Source organism: Paramisgurnus dabryanus, chromosome 5, assembly GCF_030506205.2.
Source record: "Paramisgurnus dabryanus chromosome 5, PD_genome_1.1, whole genome shotgun sequence".
NCBI classification, from domain to species: domain Eukaryota; kingdom Metazoa; phylum Chordata; class Actinopteri; order Cypriniformes; family Cobitidae; genus Paramisgurnus; species Paramisgurnus dabryanus.
In genome coordinates, this window is record NC_133341.1 from 2141136 (window position 1) to 2156117 (window position 14982).

The 14982-nt window shown below is 35.6% G+C and overlaps 1 long non-coding RNA gene across 1 annotated transcript; it reads left to right on the forward strand.

Annotated features, from left to right (window-relative positions):
* Positions 1 to 6040: 6040 nt before the first annotated feature.
* Positions 6041 to 9460, forward strand: LOC135774497 (uncharacterized). Its single transcript, XR_010543701.2, has 4 exons — positions 6041 to 6150; positions 6588 to 6732; positions 7645 to 7811; positions 8072 to 9460. It is a non-coding gene; the product is annotated as an uncharacterized lncRNA (long non-coding RNA).
* Positions 9461 to 14982: the final 5522 nt, after the last annotated feature.

Below are 14982 nucleotides of genomic sequence, written 5' to 3' on the forward strand. Positions count from 1 at the left end.
ATCTGAAGGGGGTCGCACACTGGACGAGAAGTGCCGTGTTGCGTCACGTCTAGGACAATGGATAGAGATCACATCCATATGTGAAATAATTTTCTAATTCTTTTGTTGCGACGCAACTGGATAAAAAAATATATATTCCAAAAAAGTGCCAAACAGATGCATACAGTATAACAGTAAGCTGGGATAAGTCTTTAAGGACTGCTTTGACCCCAGCAGGAATGGCGTCCAATCTATCTGTAACCATGAATTAAATTTTTTCTTTCATTAACTGGGTTGGGAAGGCTGCATCCTATGGAGAACTCATTGTTTTATTTCAGTTAACTGCATTAAATTTGTAAGATTAATTATAAGAGCTATTCTGCATTAAAATACCTCAGATGTGACGCTGTAGTTTCTGTAGGCATTGCCATGTCCTGTTTTAAAAAGCTAGTTAAAAGAGTGTGCTTTTCTTATTTATTAAGCGTACACTTTTATATTTCAATGTATGCAAACTCATAATATTCTTTTATGTGGGACCTACGTGGGTTCAGCATGGGTTCCATGTGGGCATGGGCTTAACATGGGCAATATGTGTGGGTCCATGTGGGTTTCACTATGTGGGTGGGTCACATATATAGGTTTGCCCATGTGGGATGATAATGTGGAACCCTCATGGCACATGTGGGCAAAATAATTTCATGCTTTGAAACATTTAAAATCTTGAAATATCTTCTGGTTGATTGTCACTTTCATACAAAGAGCAAATATAACAGATATGATTTGATCAGTAACACTTTTTAACCCTTGTGCATTGTTCAAATTTACTACCCTTTCGTGTTGTTAGTGGATGAAAACATCCACTAAATTCAACGGCTATAAAAATGTATCGGATGAATATTTTTTCCAAATTTTTTTACATAAATCTGTTAATCAACCTCAGTACTGATCAAAACTACCAAATCTTCACAAAAATTCAATGATTTTAACTCTTTAATTGCCAAGTTTATAAGTGGTGTCACTGATTTGGGGAAAAAACACACACAAAATGACCGATTTTCAATATAAAATGTGATTGTAAACTGGATTTTTTTAAACCTTTTTCACAGTCTTGGGCATGCCAAAGATTGGTAAAAACATTGGCTTTGAAGCATTTTTAGTTTTTGTGTAGCATCAGTTTACATTTTTTTCTCCCTCATTTATTGTTAGTGGCTGTTTTTGCCCCATTGACTTCCATTATAACCACATTTTTTGATTGCAGAGCGATGACACCTTTTTATCATGCATTTTTGAATGTTGGTGTTTTTTCCTTTTGCTAAGAGGTCAAATTAGTCATTTTTACTGTTGATCACCATGTGGCACTATTAACCCTTTAGTAGCCCTGTGCAAAAACAAAGCTTAATTTCTGGCTTGTACATTGTGTTTTATGGAGTATAACTCCATAATAAAAGCATATTCGTGTGTGTGTGTGTGTGTGTGTGTGTGTGTGTGTGTGTGTGTGTGTGTGTGTGCGCGCGTGTGCGTGTTTGTGTGTGTGTGTGTGTGCGTGCGTGCATGCGTATGTGTGCGTATGTGTGTGTATGTGCATGAAAAAAAGATATTCTGTAAAAATCTTCTCTGCATTAGACATTAGATTTATGAACATCATTATTATGAACACATAAGTGTTTAGTCATTCCAACAGGACTTGCAGCATATCACTTGGTGCTCTCTGCAAGTTTGTCTGGAGGGACAGCAACTCATGCACGAGGGAGGTGAAAAGCTGTTTAGGAGAAGGCTTTCCTAGAAGACCTGGGAAAATCTCTGCAGCAATATTGAGGAGAGAGCATCACCCTCGCACACCAGTTGCTACTGCACTGGTGAGAGAGATTCAGTCTCCTGCAGCTGTCTCTCTAGACACAAACCACAGACACCAGCAGGCACCAGCAGCTCAGGAGTGAAGAGGGGAACATGCAATTGGTGCAAAGAACAAACATGTCAGCACTTGCATCTGTTGTGGTGGACAAACTTGCAGAGAGCACCAAGTGATATGCTGCAAGTCCTGCTGGAAATACTGAACACACCCCCGGCACACATACACACTAAAAGTTAGTTTGATTGTTTAGTTCTCCATCCATCCTCTACTCTTGCTTCATTGTTCAATTTATTTGAAGTTGTTTTTGTGTTCATAATAAATGATGTTCATAAATCCGATGCAGAGAAGATTTTTACAGAAAATTTCCCTAACCCCAACCATCACAAAAACCCTTCTCCTACTTCACATTTTCAGGAAACATCATTTTGTTTGATTTATAAACTTGTTTCCTCATGGGGACCTCAAAATGTCCCCACAAGGTCACAAAGACACTGGTATTCCTATCTTTGTGGGGACAATTGGTCCCCACAACGTGATAATTACCAGGTACACACACACACACACACACACACACACACACACGCACACGCACACACACGCACACACACAATAATATGCTTTTATTATGGAGTTATACTCCATATAACTCAATGTACAAGTCAGAAATTAAGCTTTGTTTTTGCACAGGGCTACTAAAGGGTTAATAGTGCCACATGGTGATCAACAGTAAAAATTACAAATTTGACCTCTTAGCAAAAGGAAAAAAATCCAACGTTCAAAAATGCATGATAAAAAGGTGTCATAGCTCTGCAATCAAAAAATGTGGTTATAATGGAAGTCAATGGGGCAAAAACAGCCAATAACAATAAATGAGGGAGAAAAAAATTAAAACTGATGCTACACAAAAACTAAAAATGTTTCAAAGCCAATGTTTTTACCAATCTTAGACATGTTCAAGACTCTGAAAAAGGTAAACAAAAATCCAGTTTACAATCACTTTTTAAATTGAAAATCTGTCATTTTGTGTGTGTTTTTTCCCCAAATCAGTGACACACCTTATAAACTCGGCAATTAAAGGGTTAAAATCATGGAATTTTTGTGAAGATTTGGTAGTTTTGATCAGTACTGAGGTTAATTAACAGATTTATGAAAAAAAAATTTGGAAAAAATATTCATCTGATAAATTTTTACAGCCGTTGAATTTAGTGGATGTTTTCATCCACTAACAACACGAAAGGGTAGTAAATTTGCCCACGGTATATCGTTGAGTTTTAAAAAAAATTCAAAGCATTTTCTTAAAATATATGTAAATATAAGATTTGTCACCAAAAATCATTCAATTTGCTAAAACAGAGAGAAAGTTACGGCCAAATTAAGAGTAAAAAAAACTCTGTAGTGGATGAAAACATCCCCAACAACACAAATAAAAAGACATTATTAAACAGTTTACAGCTATAGCTGATGGAAACGCATATTATCAAATGTCGTATCACATGATATATTTGTATTTGCAACCTCGGAAGGGCACAACAGCAGCATGATGCAACAGAATTTTCATTTTCAGACTGCTTTGTTATTCATTTTCATTCATTTCTTTACCATAGTAGGGTTATTATCATTTACTAAACCATTTTTAATAATTTCTTTTAACTGATATCAAATAAAATATCAAATAAAATATAGATCTAAATATTATTTTAAACTAATCTAAACTAAACGAAAATTAGAAATGTAGCTTTAGCAATAAACTGAGGTTAAAGGTTTAAGTCGAGGCGGTAAAATGTATAACTCTATACATAGACCTAAATAAACTAATAATGCTACCTCTGTAGCATAAAATAATCACTAAATCACATTAAAAATAGCTAAAATTAGCAAACAATAGCATTACAAAGCACTACAAATATATAAAAAAATATTTTAACATATTAATAAAATATTAAAGGCTAAAAGCTATGTCATGAAAACGCATAATACAGCAAAAAGCATTATGATTATGTGCGCAAGGTAACTTGTTAATTTTTATGAACTTTTACACCAAGGTGCGGTGGAGTTTGCGTGCTTGAGTGCTGAAATCTCAATCACTTATCCATTAAATGGTTTATTCTTCTGAATATTCAATGTTTTGCTCCTCGTAATTGGGTCAATTCGGTGAAAGCACACTTATTTTAATCTAGTCACATTAATTTTATTGTAGTCGTCAGAAATCAAACTCTGCTACACAGGGGCGTGCCAGAACGTTCTTTTCAGGGGTGGCCCAGTGATTAAAAAAGAGACATACTTTTTATACATTCTACAGAATTTGTAATTCACAAACGTACACAAAGATTTTAAATTAAACATCTGACACCCACACGAATATGATTTACTGTAGCCTAAATTATAAAAACTAAGCTTTATATACAATTCCTTGAATGTTAATTTATAACAAGATAAACACTGAAATTAATAATTTTATAGACACTACGTTGTATTATTTTGCTGCTTGTTTATTTTGACTTTTATCATCTATGTATTCACTTTAAGTGTAGAAAAACCTGATGATTCTAATATCATTTATTTCAAGAATTTAAATCACAAGAGAGACAGTCGCGTCTGGAATTAATTTGGTGCAGTTTTATACTTTTGACAAGATAACCACCCTGTTTTAAATACATTTTTAAACTTATACCTGTCGAAAAAAAAATATTTTTTTAAGTTTAGTTTGATGAACTCCTAAATATGACACTCAGAGCGCACCTAGCACCTTAGCATTCGCCAGCACCATGGCCAGCACGCAACAGTGCAACATTGATAGGCTATAACTACAACAAGAAGCAATCCAAAATTTACTTAAGTTGAGATCAGAATTTACCTTTATAATAAATAAAAATTAAATAAAAAGAGGTCAGAAGTAACAAGGTGCAGGACAAATATGTGCAAAATGCCTGAAGTGCACGGAAACAAAACACAAGCATAATAATTAAATTAGATTAACCCGAGTAATTTATAAATAAAATAAAATAAAATGAAGAAATTATTAAAATAACGAAAGAGTAGCCAGAATTGCCAGCTTTGTCTTTTTAAATGCAGAAACAAAGCCTTGAAACCTCTTATGGCCATGTAGCCCTGTCACGGGGGTTATTGGATTTATTAACGCATTTTATAAATATTTATTGAAAGCTAGGCTACTTCTTCACATATTATGATAATGCTATGCAAATAATATGCTGTTGCCTATATTAATATATTGGAAGAAAGCTGTTATATGTGAAATCAGATAATGTGTCCCCCAAATGGCCAAAATTGAATGATCCTCATTTCATAGCACGTCTGTGATGATTTGACAATTTGACTATTTGGGGTCACCTAATGGTTTTCTTTAATTTATATCCTCACCCGAACCCTCCATAGTCTCATTACTGTGACAGATATGGTAAATTAATATATTTTAAACGAACGTGTAGCCTAAAGTTTATTGTGTCTGTCACACATGCAGACCAGTAAATTATCACATCCGCAGAACTTTTTAACGCGTTTACATGTTAGAAATGTAGATAATATTTCATTTTCAGTGGTTTCACGCATCCACTCTCATATTCAACAGAATTGCTTGACCTACCGACAGCGGACAATCCGCATATCTTTAGCTCAGACTTCTACACACAAACGTAGGCTACATTTTTCACGTCCCCCACATGCCAATTACTTACATTAATTAATAGGTACCATATTTTCTTAATATTAAGAAAAGGTTAATGTTAAAAAGCACACCTCCTGAGTCTTTATCTTCTACACTTAAAAAGAATGAATCCGACAGGGTTTGAAAACATGGAATCTTTATTTTTTTTTGTGCATTTTTATGGATATTTTTTTATCATCAATATGATAGAAAACAGAATAACAATGCTAAGGGTTTAATTGGTATCGTTGAGAACTTAAAAGTTTTCTGTGTGTGACGTTTTGACACGTATAGCAGTGTTTCGAGCAAAGAACTCACCGTAAAGACAAGAATTATGGTTGGGAGTTAATACTTCTTTAAAAGTATTGTTAGGAAACGAGTCAAGACAATCAAGAGTACATTCATTAGTAATGAAATACCTGTAAAACACAAGAACAAGAGATAGAATCTATTTTTTTTTTGTATTTCTTTTTTCCAAATCTGTTCACTCCACACGCCAGATCGGTAGGTGGCGGTAATCACTTGTTTATTGGTGTGCCAAACCGCCATAAAACACCAGAAGAAGAACTCACCAGAACTCCAGAGTAGCAGTCAGATCGCGGATTCATATGCAGTTATTCATATGTAGCATTTATGTGGAAGTGAAAGTCCGTGACAAGTAAGTTTTCTTCTATGTTGTTGTCGTCAATGCAGATTATTACAATGTACCGCAGCTGTGTTAACTTTGTTGCACCGAGATCTGTTTGAGTGAAATTTGATAATGTTTTATGAGCAGATTAGTGCCGTTAGCATCGCGGCTAATATGTTTAATGTTTACTTGTTTATTCTTTCAAAAGTGCAACATTTCTGTTTAATTATTGCTTTATTAACAATACAGTATCATTTCTATATTCAATTTATTATTGTTCTTTGTAGTATTTACTTCATTATGCAGTTTGTTATTATCTTATGCTGATATTTATTTGTCATATATCAGTGCGTTGTGTAACTTAATGGTAAAGTTAGTTGTTTATCATTGATGTTTGTAATCTCTTATGTTTTTTACTTGTTATATTTAGACAATCATTATTTATTATTTCTGTTATCATGTTTCAGAATACTACCTCAAGTACACCACTATGTGAAAATGGTCACTCTTGTGCAATACATGACCAAATCTGATGACTCCCAACTCCCCGACCAAAGTACTGCAGCAGTCAATAACATATCCACAAGAGTTAAATGGGGCACTTTCTATATGGTAATATGGATAATTGCATTCTACACTCTAAACAGATTAAAAATGTTGTTTTGATGTTAGAAACAACACAAACAGTGTTAGTTTTGGGACAACACACTAAATGCATTGTCCCAAAACAGACAAATCTCTGTTATTATTGGAACAACACATTTTGTGTTACTTTAAATACAAGTGTTGTCACTTTTATTTATTTTAACACAAAGTGACACATAATATGTTAAAACTGCATATAATGTGTTAAAGCGCATAACACAAAAAATGTGTAAAAAAAAAAATGAACACATGCTTTTACAGAGTGTAATATTAATTATTAAATAATTAACTGCACAAGTAATTTTTACTTAAACCTAAACATCAGTATGTTATACCTACTGATTAGTTAATCATTTATCTTAGTAGTGACTACAGTGTTAACCATTTGTTCTGCACTTCGATTTATTTTGTTTGTGGGCTTGTGTTTGTCTTAGCAATATCAGGTACCACATGCAGCATGACTTGTGTAATCAGACTATTATTTTATTAACTAATTCAACTTTACAAACAATGCTTTGTCTGTCAAAGTCATTTATATGTGCAACATCTGACAGCAGTGAATTTTCATCAGCCATTACTTAAATCATTGTAATATGCTGATTTGGGGAACATGAACTCTTCTTATTATTTTAAGCAAAATTATAAAGAACTATAATTTTTATAGTTTTGCAATACATATATATTACAGTATTGTTAAAGCATGCTTTTAAGATATTTAAAAGTATAAATTGTAAAGTCGTTTTATAGAACATTTTGAAAGGAGTTTGTCTTAAATGCTTCTCTATTATAGCTGTCCTAGTTATCTGTATAAGATGTTTCTTTTGTCATGTTCATCAAAAGCCAATACACTTACAATGAAATCTTTCTTTTCTTTCCTAGAGAGATCAACCTTTCTGTCTTGAGATATTCACACCTTTCAGATTCCCAACTTTATGATATTGTTCAGAATTTGGTTGGAGAAAATTAGAAGATTGGGGCAAATGCTGTTCGGTCCAGGCTTGCAGCTATAAATATTTGAGTGCCGCAAAGGAGACTTGGACTGTATGGTTAGAGTAAATACTTTTTACCTACTTAGGTCCCAAGCTTTAGAATGTTTTGCCCAACAATGTTCAATTTAAGTCTAAACTAAAGACATATCTCTTTAACAAAGGATTCACATAATTCGCCTATTAAATATACGTATGCCGCAATAGTTAGCTTGTCTGGAACAGAGCACACTTTCATCCATTATACTGTATGACACTTGCATTATATGTGATGACTTATGCTAATAGGATTTTGTTTCTCTTTCCCTGTCTCGTCCTAGAACCCAAGGACACTGAGACTGACAGACCCTGTTCCTGCTGCCATGAAGCTCATCACACCATGATCTACTGGCCTCCCATCATCGTGATGCCCTGCCAATGTCTGACCAGCGACCACCCGCTGCTTCCCTTTATTTCTAAATTTTTTAATTCTTAATAAATCGTATAGTATAGTTTTTTATTGGATCGCGTAATTCTGCTTAGTGACATCCAACCACTTACTTTAACTTTTAATTTAAATGATTTAAACCTTTAACAATAATTCCCATACATTTTAAGAATATAGAAGGCCTATTCAATATATAGTATATATTTTCTAGGATCAGCTAGGTCTGGGTCTCTCTCAAGGGTTTTCTTTCTCCAGGTGACTTTTTCCCCTATAAGGGTTTTTTTCCTAGGAGTTTTTTAAACCCCTTGGGGTCGGCTGACATTAGCTTAACTTAAAGAGTTACATTACATTATTACTCCGCTCACTAGTACGGTTTAATCTGAGCCGCTGTACTTTGTTGTCCTATAATTTTTCTCTTGTTTTTATTAAACAAGTAACCCAACTGGAGCTGCACGTAGAGCGTTGGCCCAAAGACTGCACCGAAGAACCTACCATGTTGCAGGTCCCAACTCATTGTGGCACAGTGATGGAAACTACTTAATCTTAACATGTTTACAAATTTGAATGTTTTCTTAAGTCCTTGTAACGTCAATTTTAAAAAATTGTTTCTGAACACATTATAAATGTTTAAAAAATGTATTGCAGAAATACACAACAAAAACTATAAACTACGTAGTTCTGAATTGCAGAGTAAAGATTGTGTATTTCTGAGTTCAGGATATTTTAGATGGTCCTAAAATGGTTGCTCGATAATGCACTTGAGACACCCAGCGTGGCCCCGCCCCTAACACAATTGTGACCATCCATTCAGGTTGAAGTGGTATTTGAAAGTTGAGAAACAGTAAGTGGGTGTTGTTTCAGCTTTGACGGCGTACATACCACCACCGTTTGAGAGCACAAAATACTGCCTATTTTTCCAAGATTTTGATAACTTAGTTTAATTACTTGGTGTTTTGCATGCAAATTTGGTTGGTTGGTTAATAACACATTTTTCCAAATACATACTTTCAGATATCTCAGTGCAAGTTATTTTCAGTTAAGACAGCGGAAACATTCATTTTAGTTTTGCCTTAAGCCTTATCTGTGAAACCGGGCATTGGTGTTCTACATGCTAATGTTTGATTGTTTGGTTTTTAAATCTTATGTCACACCCTTCTTGATGTTCTAAATGTGAATATATGTATGCTTATGTGTGCTCCAGTGCATCATTTTAAATCGGCAGTTACAAACTAACTAAACTAAGTTCAGATGACAATAAAGAAAGTGTACAAAACTGTCTGTATTCATTTTCAAGACATTTAATTTTCCCAAAGAAAAACAGTTTTTCTACTGATGAACATGTATACGTTATAAATTTATATATAAATATTTTAACATTTAAACACAATCATAGTACTACCATGTAGTGGCTTATTTTTTTATTAATTTAATATATACCTGCACCCTTTACAACATTATGCAGTTGTTGTACAGACGGTATTGGTCAAACTGAAAGAGTGCTTATAGTACAAACAATAGGACTACCAGATAAACACTTCATTATTAAGTACCAGTGAAGCACTTTATTTCCACTTTAGACATAATTCTTTTTTGCATTGAAAAGTCTTTCTCTAATCTGATCTGTGATAGTAAAAAGAGAGAAGCTTGCCCACCACAAGCCACTGAAATGGTTAAAAATCCATGTGTCTTTCTAACAAGTGCAGGGTGGCTCTTACATATCACTGACTGATGTTATCTTTCTGATTAATGTTATCTCCAAGTGCACATACACCAAATGTGCAAGCAATAGGCTTAGTAACGTGTCTTTACTGAGACATTTAAAACCCTCCATATACACTTACAAGCAAACCCTTCCAGATATTATGAAGTACCAGTGAAGTGCTTTTTTTCCACCTTCCATATATATATATATATATATATATATATATATATATATATATAGATAGATATATGCTTTTGGAATCTGATCAGGGATAGCAAAAGCAAAAATAAAACTTGCTTGGCAAAAGGTGGAATCGAACCCGGGTCTACCGCACCAAATGCGTTGTAACCAACCACACACCACTGAGCCTGATAAGAGAAGTGAGTGTTGTTTCAGTTAATGTACATAGTGCTTGCCAACAAGGTGGGCAATTTGTGTAAGTATAGACAATCTGTTATTTTATTTGCAGTATTTTACATTATAGCCAACATGTAAGAAGGAAAAAGCACAATGAAATAAGTTGATCCTTAGCATTTTACTTGCATTTTGGTGTCATAGCCTAGAAATGGACGGGAACCCCCTAAGCCTACAGTAATGGTTTAACCCAACTGCCCAGCAGCCAATAGGAACTCATCAGGCTCACTCGTTGAAACTGGTCATGTTGCCACAAGGGTCAAAATAGCTCGAATTTTCACACGTAAACAACGCGTAAACAACGCGTAGAATACGTGTTGTTTACGTGTGAAAAATCGACGCGTATTCTACGCGCAAACAACACGTATTCTACGTGCAAACAACACGTATTCTACGCGCAAACAACACGTTGTTTACGTGTTGTTTACGTGTAAGATTTCGCGCGTTTTTGACCTCCACGGCCTTTCATATTATTCAGACGCTTATACACAAGTACGTTATCTACAAGTATGTTATTCAGACGCTTATTTACACGTACGTCATCCAGACGCAAATTACAAAATATCAATTTCTCAGTTACGCCGCCGCCACCCCGCCACTGACATTTGGCGTGACGTCTAACGCATTAAATTATACGTCTGACGGCTCTATACTATAGGATTTTGGCCAGACGGCAGTCGAGCGTATACACGTTAGCTCTCATGTCTGTTAGCTAATCAATCAGCAGAAAGTTCAGCTTTCACACCCCATAAACCCCTGGTCATATTTAAGCGACCACTTACCACTGACGCGAGGCGAGTGTTTCTCATATGAAAGGTAGGATCAGAGCCGGCGCCAGACCATAACTAACAGGGGGGCACTCGGCTTCCAACGGGGGGCACGCAATAGCAACAATAACTTGCAGAAACAAGACATTAAAACAACAAATACAGCAAGCACACACTCATACAACTGGTACAGACTGTCAGCTCATTTCCCGTATAAAGTGCAAAAGACCACAAACTATGCGCAAAACTACTGAACTTCGACCGCGGTGTGAGCGCAAGCTGCGCTCCGCTGCGCTCCGCTGCGCTCGCGCTACTCGACGCAACAACAAACCGCCCTCGCGCGGCGCAAGCCATTGAAATGAATGGGCACAGCGCACACCGCGTCCTAGCTTTAAAAAAGCCGCTTTACCATAATCACGTCGTAATGCTGTTAACGGTCTATAGCCACACTTCACATTTAAGCTTACGTAATTTAAAACAACGCTAACTTACCTTTAAAATAGCTGAAGACGGCGTGTAAGAACATTAAACTTCCTTAAAACAGTGTCCTGTAGATTTGTAAATTCCACCACGACCTCTAATCTCTGAGTTTGAGCCAGTCTGTGTTTGCATGAAGTCAGATGAAGCAGGCGGTGCTGGTTCGTTCTAAATGTTCTAATATTCATATTTTACACAATCCATAAAATGCCGCGAAAAAACACGTTGCTAGTATCAAGTCACAAATATGCTAAAGACGTAAGACGGGTGAGACGCGGCAATACATCCAATCAGAGAAACTGGTCTATTTTAATTAAAGAAAACATATATCAACTATATTTTCATCATTTGATTACATTACAAGTCATGAAACATTCAATGTTTAATTTATTTTAATTATTCTTGATATATATTAAATTAATAAAAACTTTGTAGGGGGGCACAACAACCTGTTCGGGGGGCACTGCCCGCGATTGCCCCCCCATGACCCCGGCCCTGTGTAGGATTCATGCTCTTGAGTACGAAACGACCGGGTTTTTAACCGCTCATTTGCACAACGCGTTTTTAATACCATGCGCATTATCTTCCGAGCTTCGCGTCAAGTCAAACACAACTTTCAGAACGTCCTCGAGAATGCGCAGGTCATTAGACATTGCAGAGAGAGAGAGAGAAAGAGAGAGGGAGAGAGAAGAATAAAAGTCTGACATCAGGTACCCAGGTCAGGGAAGCTAGAAGACAATAAACGTGTCAAAAGTATATAGCCATGGCACTCATCTCATTATATGCTCATTTAAACTATATATAGTTTAATAAAATAATGTATGTTACCAGCAATACATCAATTACAAACTTACTATAGTGATTGTATTTACCAGCTGCTGACCACTTTCAAAAGTGCATAACTCAAATGTAAAAATCATTAAACAATTCCATAAATGTTTCTTAGTTTAAAAAAGCTTTTTATTTTATTAACTTTTTGTTATTGCACTTTAATTGTAAAGATGTTCCTACAATTAAAAACAACTAGTTTGAGATTTATAGTCCCTTGTCGTTTTTGAACTAGAATCCTCCACCTCTCCCCGCTGTAAAAAAAGTAACTTTTACTCTGAGTAAAGTTAAAATGATTTACTTTTTACTTTTACTTGAGTAGATTTTTAGACCAGTAACTTTACTTTTACTTTAGTAAAATATTATCAAAGTAACTTTACTTTTACTTGAGTACAATATTTTATTACTTTTCCACCTCTGCCTATAGCAGCAACCAACTAAGATAGACTTTAAATGTGGCAACTGTACCTCCAACCACAGCACTTCAACCCCAACACAACCAAGTTCCCGTCTTATTTTTACTGGAATGTGATCCTGAACATAAAATGCCACTCCTCCATTAATATTTCTATCTTGTCTATATAATAAGTATCCATTTACATGCAACAAAGAACTATCTATAGTTGCATCCAAATGCGTTTCAGATATTGCCAAAATATGTATATTATTATTTTTCAGAATCCCAGTTATATCCTGCATCTTATTTCGCAAACTACAAAAAATCAAATTAGCTATTTTTAACCCTTTCTTTAAGAATATTTTATCCATCACCATTTTTTATTTTACACTCAAAGTAATTTCTGATTAAACATAGTAAAGAGCTATCAAATATACAAATAAAACAACAAAAACAAACAACACTCAAAAACACACATACATACACATTCCCAGTGATACACTCCCCATTTGACAACATTTGTAAACAACAACTAATAGAATATTACCCAACTCAGACAAGCTTCTTATTTTACACATAGCTTCTGTGGTAATTGAATCACACAACATAAATCATCAATCAAACCAACCACTTAAACTCATTATTACCATTTAAACTTATATAATTAAACCGAGATACTGAAATCATATTAAAATTAGACCTTCAGAAACAGACTTAAATATGTCTGTAAACTAAAGTATATACACAAAGTCTGTACCTACTTGGCCATCAATGTTCCTTCATACTTTGCATCACCGGTTCAACCACAGTCTTATAGAATTTCTCTGCAGCTAGGTGATCAGTAAACTTGATGGTCTTTTCATTTTCATAAGTCAAAATCAAAATAGCTGGATGCATGATCCCATGTTTCTCTCCCGCGCTCCACAACTTGGTCCTCACCTCATGGAAAAGCGCCATGGCTTTAGCTGTTTCATCAGTAAAATCAGGAAAAATACGCAGTTTCATTCCACGAATCTCAAACAGCTTTTCTTTCTTGGCTAGACGTAGAATCTCATCTCTTGTATCCAACCTATGCATCCTCACAATCATTACGCACTGACCAAATTTAGCCGCAGGTTCAATGCGGTGAGCATTTTCCACTTCAGGTGCGCAATGGAGTTTATCCTTAAACAGATCATTAAGCAAAGCGGACACAAAACTTGTTGGATTCCCCTTCTCAATATCTCGAACCAAGCCGAGAATCCGGATATTATATTTCCGACTATGATTCTCCAAACGATCTGCTTTCTCTTTTAAGTCCGTGTTCTCTTTGCGCAAACTTTCGTTTGCAGACTCCACACCGCAACCCTGGTTTCCATGTGGTCAAGTGCTTCCTGTATAACAGAAACTTTATTGGAACACTCGGAAATATATTTTTAACGACATCAAGTTGAGGTTGAAGTTTATCAACCGGCGCATTAATTTCATCCCTTATTATGATTCGAATCAGTTCAGATAACTCCTGCATGTTGATATCTTTTCCTGCCGCCATATCAATCTGAGGCACCTGTTCAGCAAGGCCAAGTTCACGTAGCTTCGTTTGCGACCGTGTTTTCTTCTTAGACATATCACAAACAAATCATTCAATCATATTTAGCTTTATACTTGCCTGACAGTTGTTATATATCTTATAGAGCTTTAATTTCCAGTATTTTCAGGCTTTTGTCTGAGGTTGGCGTTCTCCTGATATGCTCAGCCTTGACGCATGCGCAATCAGCTGTAGCCTGTCATTTGGTTGCTAGGGGAAAATTGGCACCCACTAGTGATTACACTCCGAGTCACAAGTAAAACGGTCCAACCCCCGTGTCTCTACGATGTTCTGATGCGGAGAAAAAAGGCTTTGTTTACGCTGTTCCTAGGGTAATGTATTTGGTTGCTAGGGAAAAATTTGGCATCCACTAGTGATTATATGCCAAGTCACGAGTAAAATGGTCCAACCCCCGTGTCTCTACGATGTTCTGATGCGGAGATATAAGGCTTTGTTTACTCTGTTGCTAGGGTACTGTATTTGGTTGCTAGGGAGAAAATTGGCATCCCATTATGATTACACTCCAAGCCACAAGTAAAACGGTCCAACCCCTGTGTCTCTACAATGTTCTGATGCAGAGATATAAGGCTTTGTTTATTCGGTTGCTAGGGTAATGTATTTGGTTGCTAGGGAAAAAATGGCATCCCATAGT